The sequence below is a fragment of the Phyllostomus hastatus genome, unplaced genomic scaffold (genome assembly GCF_019186645.2).
Source record: "Phyllostomus hastatus isolate PE091 unplaced genomic scaffold, TTU_PhHast_1.1 phas_contig_34, whole genome shotgun sequence".
In the NCBI taxonomy this organism is placed as follows: Eukaryota; Metazoa; Chordata; class Mammalia; order Chiroptera; family Phyllostomidae; genus Phyllostomus; species Phyllostomus hastatus.
Window position 1 is genome coordinate 11,397,754 of NW_025333857.1, and position 16,266 is coordinate 11,414,019.

Below are 16,266 nucleotides of genomic sequence, written 5' to 3' on the forward strand. Positions count from 1 at the left end.
TGGTCCTTTCACTTTGAGATTCATTTTCTTTGTGTGCCTGATCAAGTCAGCACACACCTTCTTCAAAGACTTTACCTTCCGGCTAGTTAGAATAATTCTAATTGGGTGAATCGCCACCTCTGGTTCCAGGGGTGTCTTTCCGGTATCTTTAAAAGCCATTGCAGTAACATGTCTTCCTGACTGACTTGTTCCTGGGCGAGAACAAACAGCAGTGAGCCAGAAGAAGCGGGCAGAACAGCGGTGAGCTGCAGCTGCAACTGCGACTTCCTCAAAAAGAGAATGTAATTTTATAAACCAAGTGAAAAAGATGTCCCAGAAAGAATCTTGAGACCTGGGAAAAATCTCCAGGTCTGACAGTTGTACTAACTTTGTGATCTGAGACAAAATAGTTAACCTCTTTGAGCCTTGATTTTATAATCTGTGAGACGTGAATAATATCTCCTAAAACTTCGTGACTCAGATGAGTAGCAAACAGTACCTGACACAGTTAGTAAATGCTAGTAAAACCTGAATATTTTTAAACTACTTCCTCTACACCCATTTTATTTTATTTATTTTAAATTTTTTAAAGATTTCATTTATTTATATTTAGAGAGACAGGAAGGGAGGGAGAAAGGGAGAGACACATCAATCTCCTGCCTCTCATACCCCTAACTGTGGATCTGGCCCTCAACCCAGGTATGTCCCCTGACCTAGAGTTGAATCAAACCAGGGACCTTTCAGTTTGTAGGTGAGCTCTCAGTCCGCTGAGTCACACCAGCCAGGGCAACACACACACACACACACACACTTTTTGATAAGATGGGGATCCTAGTAATAATGCTCACCTCAGATTGTTAGGATTATACGTGTAAAGGACTTTCCAAATTTTAAAATACTGCTCAAAAGATGTTAAAGTGATGAGATGACTTTATCTAAAAAAAGTACTTAGAACACAGTCTATAGTAAGCATTTTATCCTTCTTAGTTGATAGATTTTATTCTGCTTTCATGTGAAATTGCCATTGTGGATGCTTTCTGCATGTGTTAGTTAACTTTTGCCTAGTATGCTTCATCTTATCCTGTGGTTAGGATTGTGAATTTTGAAGGTGAAGACTCTGTTTTCTCAGACAACAAGACTATGTGTGTCCTAACCAAGAGGTCAGAAGATTCTGAAGTATAGTTAGTGGTTTTTCTAAACAGGCATACTTGTTTTATTGTGCTCACATTATTCCATTTCATAGATGTTGCCTTTTTTATAAATTAAAGGCAAGAAAGACCCTCCACCAGCAAAAAAATTATGACTTCCTTTTTCGTAATACTCACTTGATTACAGGGGTCTGCAACTGAACTCACAACATTGCTGAGGTCTGCTTATACTTTGTTTACCTGCTTCTCAGCTGTCACTACTTTTGATGGTGTTATAGTAGCCAAAAGCCTATGAAAATGCAGGCCTGCCTAGCATTTTTAAATCAATCGAAGGACATGTAATGTACCACACAGGGAAGATTTATTGTATTTTCATTGTGTGTGGTTGTGAGGCATGCCAGTAAGTCAAAGAAAAAGATTTTAATTGTTACAGAGGACATTTAAAAGGTGTTTAACCCAAATTTCTTCACTAAATGCCAAATTTTTCTTCAGGGGAGGAAAATGCCAAATTTGTTCTGGGTAGTTCATTACAGAATAGGGAACACATAGCCAAAATCAAAAGGCAGCACAGTTTTGCATTAGATTCATAGCTGCAGGTTTTAGCTTTAAAGGTACCCCATTAGTACCTTTTAAAGCTACCCTTAAAATGCCACTTTAAATCTGGCATCAGACCTATTAATTTGACTATTATGAATATGTAGGAATATTTTTGAAAACTCCCATGGTCTTGTAAAGCCTCTAGGCTCTTATTAGCAGAAAAATTGTGCCTTCTGCCAGGGCAGGGAGCCAAGATAAGATCCTTAAGTAGATAACATTTAGCATTTGAAAAAATGATAATGAAAGAGAAGTCCACGTGCAGCTTTCGCATTGTTATCCATTTGAAATACCCACTATGGTGTTGGAGTCCAAGCGAGAAGATTAAGCAGATGTCAGGTTTGTTTCCGCAGGATTCACTGCTTAACTACCTTCCCTCCAAAATGTTTTATGCCCAGCATCCTGGGAAGGGTATTGACTAATTCATTTGATCCATCTGCTGCTTTGGGAGACACTCTGGGTTGGTTCCTCCAACTATTAGCTTCACAGGTGGTGACCAGTGAACTTGGGGAGATTATAGCCTTTCATAACTCTTGCGGGACCTTTCTTTCGCCTGCCCTTCTCTCACATGGGTCACTTTGGACTGCAGCCCCCCAACCTGGAAAAAAAATTAGGACACAGCTTATTATTTTTTAAAAGGCCCATTAAAAAAAAAGATGGACATAAGCCAAGACTTTGTCTCTACTTTTCTCCTTTGTCTCCAAACTCTCTACCTAATATTTTATTCCTTGTATTTTTTTTACCTTTTTCTGAGGAAGAAATTAAAAGTACTTTCCATGTTTATCACAAGTATATTTTAGTGCTAATGTCTAACACTTTGTGAATAATGGTAACTCCCAGCAAAAGGGTTATCTCACAGTGATAGAGGATGGTTAGAACTGATTATGTGTTCTGAGTAGAGTAGTTCTTTCCTCCAGGTGGTAGGTAGAGTTATATACCCAGACAAGGAGGTGGCATCCTCTTTGTGGACCCCAAACTTACCTATTAGGGGTGTTGACTTAAATTATTTCCCTCCTTATCTGCCCCACCCCCTACCCCAAGGCCTTCAACTGCTAATTATCTCAGAGCCAGGTCACCAGTACACTCAGTGTCTAGGTAGGAGGAAGTATAGGTGGATTCTTTAAAATTGTTCACCATCCTCTTGTGTTGCACAGCTGGCATCTTATTTTGTGTTCAGGTTGGAAGAATTTCTGTCCCCCCACCCCCACCGCTCTACAGGTGGCAAATACTTGAAATTTTGATATTAATTCTGGAAGAGCTGCCTTCCCTCAACCAATTCCCCTTCTTTGGGGCAGGGGAGGTTGATTCCCTCTGTTTGATCTCTCAGCCCGCAGCCAGAAGCCTGTATGGGACTGCAGCTAGCTCTGTGCTATGTTGTACTGGTGAAAATTCCACAGACTGTGTATGAGTCATTTTCCTCATCTGGAAAGAAGAGGGATGAGGGCAGTACATAATTTGATGGAGTTGTTTTCAAGGAAAAATAAAGTGACTATAAATCTTTTTTAGATGCAAAACTTTGCAGGAATGATAACTCTTATTAATGATGAAACACTTTCAAGTAAAGCATCAAATAATCAGAAATCAATTTATTTTATGTTTAAGCATTGGCAATGTCAGCTATAAGTATATCTCAGGTTTGGGTTGACACTCTGGCCTGTTACTCTAATTTTCTGTGTTTTTAAAATATACTGACCTATTCCTATTCAGTGATTAATACTCAGTTAGCATTATTTTTGTCAGGTAATTAAATAGTTATTTCAAACCTACCTGTTAGCATAAAAATGGGGGCACTACACATATTTATAGTCTTCAGTCCATGTGTATATATATATATATATATATATATATATATATATATTCCATATATATATCCATATATATTCAGTATAGTTTTCTTTTTTCTTTATTTTTTAAAACAGTTTTTAAAAAAATTTCTATTCATTGATTTTTAGAGGAAAGGTGAAAGGGGGAGGGAAAGAGGGAGGGAGAGAAAAAGAGGGAGAGAAAAAGAGAGAGAGAAAAACACTGTTTGTTGTTATACTTGTTTATGCATTCATTGGTTGATTCTTGTCTGTGCCCTGACCAGGGATTGAACCTGCAACCTTGGCATATTGAGACAATGCTCTAACCAACTGAGCTACCAGACCAGGGTTCAGTATAGTTTTCTAAAAGCAACTTTATTGCGGTACAATTTACACACCTACAATTCACTCATTTAAAGTGTATAATTCAGTGGTTTTTAGTATATTCACAGAGTTGTACAGACATTACCACAATCAATTTTAGAATATTTTCATTGCCTTTAAAATAAACCTCATACCCTTTAGTTATCATCTTTCAATTACATCTTCTGTAGCCCCAACTATCCACTAATCTACTTTCTGTGTCTATAGATTTGCCTATTCTGGACAATTCATATTAATGGAATTACATAATACAATGTCTTTTGTGATAGGCTTCTTTAACTTAGCATGATATTTTCAAGGCTCATCAGTTTTGTAGCATGTACCAGAACTCCATTTCATTTTATGGCTGAAGAATATTTTATTGTGTGGATATACCACATTTTACATATCCCTGCAGTTGATGGAGATTTGGATTTCTTTCACTTTCTGCTATTGTGAATAATCCTAGTTTCACATAATGTGTTACAGATGGAACATTGCTTTCTGATCCTGTAGCAGCATTCAGTCCCTGACATTCTTGTTGGTATAATTTTTCTAATTTTCTGAGCATCTTGAGAAAGTTTAAAGAATTTTGATAGAAGTTGTGGGAGGGGGTTTCTTTTTCTCCAACCAAGACAATCACCTAGGTATCCTCAGTACAAAAAACAAGGGAGACATGTGCCATCACTGATGTCTTTATTGCTGGTGGGAATCACTCTCGTATAGTTACATAGCTATTTAGGAAAGTATGGAAATTTTTTAAATTTGAAATCTGTTTTTAATAATTTTCTTATCATTGCTCTTCAGTGGGAGCTTCTTTGGAGAAAAACATCTTTCTTTAAAGACAGAAAAATTCTACCGTCTTTTTTACCAATGTTTGATTTTGCTGTTTAGCTGACTGTTCAGTTTTGTTGTTTATTAGAATAAGTATTCAAAAGAAGCAGTCACTTACAAATTTTCTAACTTATCCACACCTGATCTACCTTTTTGTTTTGAGATTTACACAAGCATCAATTTGGTTAAAAATTCTAGTGTGGGAAATTTCTTCCAGGTGAGAATTAAACATGGATTTTCATAAACCAGTCCTATATTTCTGTTTTCAGAACCTGAACTTCCAGATATCTAAAACTTAACCTATTTTATTTTATTTTTCTATAATGTCATGTAATGGGAATTATACAGTGTATAATCTTTTTAGACTTTGAGTTTTTTCATTTAGCAATATGCATTAAGGTTTCTACATGTGTTTTGTGGATGATAACTCATTTCCTTTTGTTGCTGAGTAATATTCTATTGTATAGATATAACATAATTTATCCATCAGTCTACTGTAAGACATTTGATAGCTTTTAGTTTTTGTTGCTGATGAATAAATCTCCTATAAACACTCACATTCAGATTTTTTATGGACATAAGTTTACAAATCAACTGGGTAAATACCTAGGAGAATGATGGCTGGGCTGTATGGTGAGACTGTATTAAGTTTTTCTGTAAACTACCAAACTGTCTTCCAAAATGGCTGTACCATTTTTCTTTTTCTTCCATCAGTGAATGAGGGTTCTTGTTACTCCACATCCTCGTCAGTATTTAGTATTGTCAGTTTTAAAATTTTTTAACCATTTTAATAGGCATGCAATAGCATCTATTGTTGTTTTAATGTGTTAATTTGTTTTAACTTGAAATTCTTGATGTAAAATGATGTTGAGCATCTTGTCATATGCTTATTTGCTATCTGTATATCTTCTTTGGTGAGGTATCTACTCAGATTTTCTGTCCATTTTCTTTCTTTTTGAAAAAAAAAGTCCATCCCACTCACTATTTATTCCCAGAATCTAGCTCAATGTCTGACATGTAGAAAGTCTTTATCCAATACATACATATTGAGTAGAGCATCATGGTTATATAAATTATGCAACTGTTAAAATGATAAATTAGGTTAAAAACAAGAAATGATATGAGAGTATTTTCATCATGTATACACAAATGTGTATGTGTATTGGGTCATCACAGTACACATTTTGAATATCTTACAATTTTATTTGTCAATTATACTTCAGTGAAGCCAACAAAATGAGGAAAAAAGATATAGAACTTCCTTTGCACCCTAGAACCTCCCATCGCTTTCTCCCAGTCACTACCCCTTACTTCCAAAGGTAACTACTACCCTGAACATACACTGGTTTTGCCTGTTTTTAAGTTTTATGCAAATGGAATCATATACAATGTAGCTGTTTGTATATGTTTTTTTATACTCTATGTTCATGGGTTTCATATAAGTTATTATGTCTGTCCAAGTCTTTTGCCTAATTTATTGTGGTGGTTTCTTTATTTGGTCATTATTTTTGTTCTTTTAGTCATATTTATATGCATTAAGCATACAGAGTCCTGTGTTTTTGTTTCCAAAAATGTACTATCATTGTATATTTGTATTATATACACACACACACACATACATACACACACAGTTAATGAGTTGCTCTTCCTAAATGAGTGACCTTTGGATAGGCTTTCTGTAGGGGATTACAGTGGCTTTGGAATTTTGTTTGTAACTTTTTTCCAACTGCCTTTTTAAAGATGTTGATATGTTAGAGGAACTAGCTGTTTATCTAGTAAAGAGTAGTTATTTTATTGATGAGACTTTTAGTTGTACACATTCACAAATATAATTGGCATGGAAACTCACTCTTCAGGATAATACATCACAGTTATGTCTTCCACAGTAACTCTGAGAAACTTGGACAACAAGGCCAGAATATTGCTCTTTCATGAGGAAAAACTGTTTAGTTGCCATAGGACAGATGTCTAAAAGGAACTGAAAACCACATAGCTAATGAATGAGGTCATTAAGCTTTTTTTCTCATTTAATTTACCATATTATTTATCTTTTAAAAAAAGAAATTAAAGTATGTTGTATGCATAAACAGAAATAGTCCAAGATAAATAGTATGGTAAATTAAATGAGAAAAATTTGGCTTGATCCATTATAACCATGAAGTTGTACTAAGTATCACAAGGGGTGGGGATCGGCTAACTGTAGCCCTTAGACCAAATCTGGTGTTTTGCTGGCTTTTGTAAATAAAGTTTTATTGGAACACAGCCATGCCCATTTTTTCATATTGTCTGTGGCTGTTTTCACACTAAAGGTCAAAACTGAGTAGCTGTATAGCCTGTGAAGTCTAAACTTACTGTGAGGCCTTTGCAGTAAAGGGTTGCCAACTCCTACTATAGAAGTTCTAAAGTAAATCTTACTTTCTGTCCTCATCCTCATCTTTATCTAGAAGTGTTCAACCTTTTGGTGTCTCTGGGCCACATTGGAAGAACAGTTGTCTTGGGCCACACATTAAATACACAAACACTAATGAAAGCTGATGAGCAATAAAAAGGTTTTAAATAAGTTTACAATTTTGTGTTGGTCTGCACTCATAGACATCCTGGACCACATGCGGCCTGCAGGCTGTGGGTTGGACACCCATGATAGTGGGATTGTAGAGAAAAGCAGCTAATAAAAGAAGCAGTCAAATGACTCATACACAAAGCAAAAAAAAATAGAATAGTAGAATTATCAGTGATAAAAAGCACATAAAAAGCATCTTACTATATTTAGACCATTAGAAGCAGAATTTGTATGGTGGGGAGCAATGGCTATTAGGATGTAACAGCGCTTGTTATCATAAAATTCATTATCTAAGTTCAGTTCAGAACTGTTTGGAATTTTATATATATCCAGAAAATATCATGGCTGTTACCGTAGGAGCAGAGTGGCCAATATTTATAGCCATAAAAAGCAGTTGACATTTCTTGCTGGAAATTCTCTGAAGTCTGGAATATTCGATGTGGTCATATATTTCTTTGGCTGTATCATTAAGCACATCTTTAAGAATAGAGCTTGGGGCTTCCATGGAATGGGGTCTGTCACCTCCAGTGATGTCTGTGGCAGCTGGAAGCTTCTATTAATAGGCTTTGTCCACTCCTGCAAGCTTCATTACTCCAGTGATTTGGCCTCTAAACAAATCTTGATGACAGGAACCAGATCAAGTCCTTCTTGTCCTTTCTTTAGCAAAGCTATAGCTAAGAAAAAGGAAAGCACAAAACAAATTTCAGAGGCTAACTGGTAAGACTTACTGGCTTCCAAGGCAGTAGGCTTGGGACTACTCACAAGAGAGGTGTTTGAATGATCCTTCTTCCCACTCTTATTCTAACTGCAAACTTTATTTTAGATAACATTATGTAAAATGTATGTCTCCACACAGTGCTTTTTAGACTGTGTTCACCAAGTGGCATGCATCTGTACTTGTTCTGTATATGAAATACAGAAATGGCAATAACAGCTGGAAGTGGGAATTTGGCTTCAACCTAAGGGACAGCAATGGTATCCCGCTGACTATAGTGGAGTGACAGGTCAGCTCACTAAAGAAGGAGATTCTAGTTTCCTCTAAAGTGCATCTTTTCACCAGTACCAGAAGAGAGAACATCAAAATGTATCTTGTCAGATCAAATGTCATTTCACGGTAGTCTCAGAATTAGAACTTTATTGAGATGGAATGCTGTGCCAATTAGTGGTGCATAATTATATGAAATGCCTATAGGTGACTTCTAAAGAAAATATTAGCCCAGACTAGTGGCTTTTGACCTGGGGTGATTTTGTCTTCTCTCCAGTGTCCCTGTGTCCCTGAGATATTTGGCAATGTCTGGAGACATTTTTAATTTTCATGATCTGGGCATGTGTATGGTAAGGAGCAGGGGTGCTACTTATACTTGCATCCAGTGGGCAGAAGCCAGGAATGGTGCTAAATATCCTACCATACACAGGATAATCCTCACAACAAAGAATTATCCAGTCTAAAATGTCAGTAGTGTCAAGATTAAGAAATTGAATATTGAGTTATTAGGTGAGATATCAGCTTATTAGGGCAATTTATTAAGCCTTTCTGAATTCCTTTTGGAAAAGAAAAGGGAGTATTTCTTACTGCTTTAGGATGGTCTCAGTTGAGCCAAGAAACTAAATTTTGTTACTTTTTGTTTATGTATTTCCAACATAGTTATGTAAACATTTTTGAAAAGTGAGAATGGTTGTATAAAGAAATAGTAGAACACACAATCCCAGCCCTCATTTGTACAGTTCTTTCAAGACTGGAAATACTATGGAACAGAATGGTTAGTCCATCAGAAAATCTTTGTTAGAGAAACCAACTGAAAGTGGAATTTTTCCTGGGCTTTCATCCTGCTTATATTATCTTTTCCAAGCCCTTTCTCTTTCAAATAACACTGCCATCACACAAAGTTTAGGCAATTTTATCAGAAAGTGATTATTTAGACTATAAATATCTTAGCAGAATTCCCACCATCAGGAATTCTTTAAAAAAAAAGATTTTATCCATTTATCTTTAGAGAGAGAAGGGAGGGGGAGAGAGAGAGAAAAACATCAATGTGCGGTTGCTGGGGGCTGTGACCTGCAACCCAGGCATGTGCCCTGACTGGGAATTGAACCTGCGATGCTTTGGTTCGCAGCCTGCGCTCAATCCACTGAGCTACGCCAGCCAGGGCTAGGAATTCCTATTGGTATTTAAGTAGAGTGAGGAAAATTTCTGTAAGATTGTTTTTAAAAATTTATTTTTGGTATTTATGTGTGAATAACCCAGAGATCTTCATTTAGTGCCTTTAATCATGGTAGGTTTCACTAATAAATAAAAGTACTTTGCAACTTTCCAGTCTGACTCTAGAGATTACATTTTTATTTTCCAGGTGAATTTTTAGTTGATAATGAAATCTAAAAAAGCAATGCAGAGGAAAAGACCAGATATTCCAGACCACCACACAATAGTATCCCTGAACTTCAAAAGCCCCAGGAGGGTGCAGCTGGGGAATGCTGTATTTTCTGTCCTCTTGGTGAGCTAAATTTGGTTTGGCAGAGAATTTTTAGGAGTAAATAAGGCTCTGTGAGTAAAACTTTGCAGTTTTAGCCAAAGAAAACAGACTGGAGATTTGATGACTCTCTTTGATTTATTAGTGCCATATGCAGGGCCTTTTGATCTTCAGGATTCAGTAAACCAAGGAATTGATATTTATCAGAACTCCATGACATGGGAAGAAACCTTAATTTGCTTATAGTGTTGATACTAATATAATTATCCAATATCTGTATCTGACTGATGATAATTGAGTTAGGTTATATTAAATTTTAATGATCAGTAGAAGCAAACATTAAAACAAGTTTTTGGATAACATTGACATTGGAAATAACCTTATTTCTCAAGTATATCAAATTTGCTTACTTCAGTACACATAGCAGGTCCTCCAATAATGTCGTTTCTTTCAACATTGTTTTGTTAAAATGTTGATGAGATGCTGTAAGAACTTAACTCTTGCTTATATCAGTAAGCCTTTTGTAAAATTGGTTTCGTTATATGTCGTTTCTCTTAAAAAAAGTGGCATAACTTGTTGACATTGAGGATGTACAGTATAACAAAACCTCTTGCTAGGAGTGCAGAAACTGCATTGCAGTGATTGTGGTTACAAAAAAAAAAAGGAAATAACATTGATGATACCACATGAGCAGATGTTATATAATAAACACTGCTTACGATCTTAATTTGTCAGACAACATAAAGGATTTTCAATTAAGTTTGAGGTTTCATCCCACTTCTAAATTCCTTTGTAATACTTTTATAAAGTAGTGAAAACCACAGGACAAATATTTCTGCCAGTAAGCCATCAGAATCCATCTGTTTTCTGTCTTTTTACTACTAGGACAAGTTAACATATGACAGAAGTATATATGTCTGTAAAATTGAGATGAAATATCAAGAACAGTATAATGGTATGAGTGTGTTCTTTAAATAGATCTTTTTCTTGAGACTTTTGGGGCCCACATTCTTTGCAGGAGGAAAAGCTTCTGGGTCTCAATGAATGGTATATCCTACATGAGTTTCACGTTCTTTTTCTCTGAATTCTTTTCTTTTTTTTATTTATTTTTTATTGTTTAAGTACAGTTGTCTCCATTTTTACCTCACCCCTGCCCCACCCATCTCCACCTCTATTCTTAATTTGGTGGAGCGATTTAGTAAGGAGGTACAGGTTCCAGAAACTTGCTGATTTTATGGCTTTCAAATTCTCATTGAGAATGTTCACTCAGAAATGTACAGTTTGCTAATGGACACTTACATCAGAGATCCCCAGAAAAGGGAATTTTTATTTAATGCAATTGAAACAGTGCCATATGTTAAGAAAAAAAGCAGATTGGGCCTTGCTGTGGTTAGCAGATAGAAAATCTACTTTTGGGGAAAGGGTAATGGCCTTTGCTGCTATAGAAGGAATTTTCTTCTCGGGATCTTTTTCTGCTATATTCTGGTTAAAGAAAAGAGTTCTCATGACTGGATTCACCCTTTCCAATGAACTCAGCGGAGATGAAGGGCTACACTGTGACTTGGCTTGCCTCATGTGTCAATACTTGGTGAATAAGCCTTCAGAAAAAAAGGGTCAGGGAGATCACTGTTAATGCTGTTGAAATGGAGCAGGAATTCTGTACTTGATTAGGCAATTTGTACTTAGATAATCACTTTTTAATTCTCTTCTTGTCTGTTTGTATAGACATCCTTTCTAGAATGTCTTATACATCAGGCATTAAACAAGGCTTTTGTCAGCTCCCTGCTCCAAGAGAGGTTTGAGGGAAAAGAAATTTTGAATCAGTCTAAAAGTGGTCACCTTATTTTTTGAAGTAGCAAGTATATTTCAGGGAAGACTATCACAGATGGAGAGAGAAAAGAAGCAAAATGGACTCAGACCTGACTTTTCTTACATCATACTTTCACAGGCATTCTTATTAATAATAGTAGTTATTTAGTCATCAGTTATTCCATGCTCTGTCCTAAATGCTTTACTTGCATTCATCTACATTCTCATAGTAACTATATGAATTATTACTGGTATTAACTTCATTTTCCACTTGAGAGGTGAAGAGAGGTGGAGAGAGAATGTTGTTTGGCTAGTGTCACATGGGTACAAAGTGATGGAATCGGGATTCAGACCAGACCTGTTGTTTCCAAAACCTGAGCCCCACACCATTTTATTATTTTATTATTTCTACCTTTACCCTCACATTGACTTTTCAAAGTATTTGACATTTAGTTTTGAGTACAAAATTCATGTCAAAATACTTGTATTTTAAAGTCTTTTTGCCATTTTTTATAACCTATCCCTCTATCATAGAACATTTGGCTTTCTGTATCTCACTAATACATCTTAATATATATGAATTTTATTATATACATAAATGTTTACTGGAAAATGTTTACGGAAATTGTCACTGGAGCCCCAGTAATGAATAGGAGCTTAAAGTCCATGTCTTTAAACTCTACTACTCATTATTTGCCCAAGAAAATGTGATCCTCTATAGTGACTTTACCCTGTTTATGGGATAATTGTGCTATTAATGAGAGGATGGGCAGGTCTTACAGTTAAAATACCCATGAGACAAACTGGTCCTGGAACATTTATATGGTCATTCCTTTACTGTGTGCTTCATAAAATCTGTAGGCTAGAGCAGGGAGTTTACTCAACTGACTTAGGCTGATAAGTCAGACTTACTTTAGGGAAATATTCTGGAATAATGAAGCAATGTGATTCAAGATCTGGAAGTACTGGGAGAGAGAAAGTGTTTGACATCTGATCTCTGTAGCAGAATGCCTGCTTACCACACATACAGTTGTATCAGATGGAAGAAGCCAGTTTCTAAAACAGTTTGGGGTGGATGTTTGCTTCTCATTAGCCTGTGTGTGTCTATTGGATGAGTGAGCAATTGGGAAGTCACGACCATGTGTTTGCTGTCATTTAAACTGCCAATCTAATCTAAATATACATGTGGGTGCCTAAGGAGACTTCTTTCTTTTCAAGAGGATCATTCTTAACATCTCTCAACTCCCTGCTGACAAATGTGAACTTTGGGGCACTTTTGTTTTCCTGAGGGCTACTCTGTTTTCTTTTAAATAAGGTGAGGAGGACTTCTTTGCTTGCTGTGTTTTTGATTTTTAAAGGCCAGATGAATGTAAAGTTTATTTACTGTGAGCAGTAACGTCATAGGAAAGATAGCTTCTAGGATGTTGTGCATGGTAATGAAAGGTTGGGGGGGTGAGAGTTGATGAGTAAAAGACACAGAGTTTCAGGAAAAGACAGAATAATTCAGGAAAACGCTATCAATTTTAATTACTAATTTGCATATAACGTGCTTTAGTGTATTATTTTTAAAATTAGAGAAAATGTTTGTCGAAGAGGAGGTATGGTTTTATAATACTTCATTGTAGAATGAAGCCCTGATGTGCATTTTTCCCCCAGAGTCATTTAAGGTTAAAAAAAAAAAAAGATACCCTTTTCCTCTGAATTCAAAGTATTTAGACATTCTTATCTACCTGGGAGTTTTTGAAATACATATTTAAAAAACTGAAGTTTTTTTCTATTCATGATTATTATATTATACCTTTTATTTTCTAAGAGAAGCTGAGAATTAGACTTCTAAATACCTTATTAACCTAAAACAAATCTTTTCATTCAGAAAAGAATAATACTGTTCCTCTTTGTCATGATTATATAGTTTATTATATTTTGAAAAGCCATATATCTAAAATGTTTTCCTTTCTCCATTCACATATTTTTAGATGTTTACATCTGAATAGTGTAAAATTTAACTTACTAAAAAATAATAGAACACCTTTTGTCGTCTAACCACTAGAGTATTTGATAAAAAATTAGTTATCATTTAATTGCACATTAAAATATTTCCTTAATATTCTTCCTAATTTTATTTTAATTTATTTTATCTTTGATTTAATCTTTATTTTATTTTTCCATTACCATTTAGTCCCCTTATAACCCCCCACTCTCAGCCATCACCATGGGTCCTTGTTCAAGGGACCTTTATCCTTTTTGCTCAATCCCTCCACCCCCCTTACCTCCCCCCACCCCCCAGTTATCATCCTGCTCTCCATCTATGAGTATGTCCCCATTTTTCTCATTAGTTCAGTTTGTCTATTAGATTCCACATATGAGTGAAATCGTACAGTATTTGTCTTTCTCTGACTGGCTCATTTCACTTAGCATAATGTTCTCCATGCAGGTCCATCCATACTGTTGCAAAGGGTAAAATTTTCTTCTTTTTTTTATAGTCAATTAGTATTCCATTGTGTAAATGTCCCGTAGTTGTTCTATCCACTCATCTGCTGATGGTATGACTTTTGGGCTGCTTCCATATCTTGGCGATTGTAAATAACACTGCAGTGAGCATTAGTGTTTTGGGTTCCTTCAGATATATTCCCAGAAATGGGATCACTGGGTCAAAAGGCAGATCCATTTTTAATTTTTTGAGGTAACTTCATACTCCTTTCCATAGTGGCTTCACCAGTCTGCATTTCCACCAACAGTGCAAAAGGATTCCACTTCACATCCTCACCAGCACTTGTTTGGTTTTCTTAATATTTTTGATAATCCTAGAAAGACTATCTTATTTTCTAAATACTATTACTATGTAAATTCTTATACATGTACATGTATTTAATTTTTTATTTATTTAGTATTTGAACTATATGCCAGTTTAAATAGAATGTGGCATACAGATTCACATATGTGAAAAATGTAAGCTAAGGTGAGTAGTAACAAAATTTTAAAAACATAGCATTCATTCAGGGTTGGGCAAATTTTGCACATGAGCAATAAGGTCTACCATTTATTTTTCCTAGAGAAATATGAGACTTATGTAGTTTTATATTTGGAATATCAAAGCATGAACATTCATTGGCAGAAATAAACTTTCCTGGAACTATAGTCAAGGAAAATTTATCATATAGATCTCAATTAATTAAATGCAATCACTTGATGCCCAAATAGTGAATGTTATATACAGATAAAGTAATTTCATGTAAATACTAATCTCAATAAATTAAAATTGTTTTTCTCATAGGGCAGACCATATTGTTTTTTACAACATGGAATTATCTAAAGGCTTAAGAAACTTTGTTTTGCACAACATTTCCTTTTTAAATGTTTTCCAGCATAATTTTGGAGAAAACAGAAGCTGATCATAATAAATCCCTTTTGTCCCCAAAAGAGTAATATTTATTAAATTGTATTCTAAAGCAATAAGGTAGAGTCTTCGTGTTACTTCAAAACTAGTCTCCCCTCCTACCTCTCTTCCTCCCTCCTTCTCTTTCCCTCCTGCCCCATTGCTCAGCCCACACTCAGGGAATTGTGCAATTTACTCAGTTCATCAGAAAATTATGAGAATAATAATGTTAATATTTCTAGTTTTACTTCAGATTTTCAGTTTGTAAGAAAATACCACTTTCCAGACTAATTTGACATTAGGTTTCTAGTAGCCAGATGATAAAGAGAATGTGCTCTATTATACATTTCACATTGTTCATGAGATAAAAATCAATCTCTTAGGAGATGTTTAAGTCAAATGCAATTAAGTGGAAAGAAGAGTGTGTTTTCTCCTTGCTTTTTAGTACATGGTCTTTTAAATGTAGTGAATAAAAAAGCAATAAGTAACCTTTGCTATGTAGAAAGATAGTCAAAATGCCGTATTATAAACTAAATGTTCCAAAAATTTTAATATGTATTTGAAACATTTATACGTGTGTATAGAGCAAGATTTGTAGAATTGAGCTATTCCTGAATAATGATTTTATGAGTAGAAAATGTTCTTGTTCCATGCAGATTAAAAATAAGTTTAGGCTTTTACATCATTCTTGAAATATTGAAAGTGAGTTTTTGAGGATCAATGCAGAAACAGTCCCGAACCATCCTTTAAGAATGCTGTAAATCATTTGCCATTGCTCTAGTTGAACAGCATGGGTCTGAATCCTCATTAACTTGTCTGTAAGGAAGAAAAAATTGAGAAGAGCAAAGAAGAGGCCGAGGAGACCTTTAGCCGGTGTTGTCCTGAGCTGCCATTGTTGAAGGACACCCTTTTAGCTAATTTCAGTCCCATAAAAAAAAATCTATTTAGTGATTAGTAACCAGTGGATAAGAGCAGAAAGCCCAAGTGAATAAAGGTCATAAATACTGAAGTCCTTGGGATAACAGCCTGTAAAACTGTCAGAAAGCATTGCTTAAGTGACAAAAGATAGCCCAAAGTAACAAGCAGTGTTCACTCACCTAGGCAATAGTCCATATTCGTGGACAGAAGACAATTTATTTTTCTTCAAAAATAGAGGTTTATCTTGAATCCAGCACCTGCCCTACTTTATTTATTTGTTTGTTTTGGATGATGTCTATTTGGTTTTAACTTACAGCTGATTACATATTCTAGTAGGATTCATGAGGCTCATTTAAAGATAACTGTGTGCAAAAGTAGAACTATGATTTCTGAAACTTCTGTTTAGATCCATCAA

At 35.3% G+C, this 16,266-nt stretch overlaps 1 protein-coding gene and 1 pseudogene across 2 annotated transcripts in view; both read left to right on the plus strand.

Annotated features, from left to right (window-relative positions):
• MLLT3 (MLLT3 super elongation complex subunit) overlaps positions 1–16,266 on the plus strand; it is a 267,938-nt gene that overhangs the window by 217,697 nt on the left and 33,975 nt on the right. The gene's annotated exons all lie outside the window — the stretch shown is intronic.
• Positions 10,931–11,415, plus strand: LOC123819808 (annotated as a pseudogene).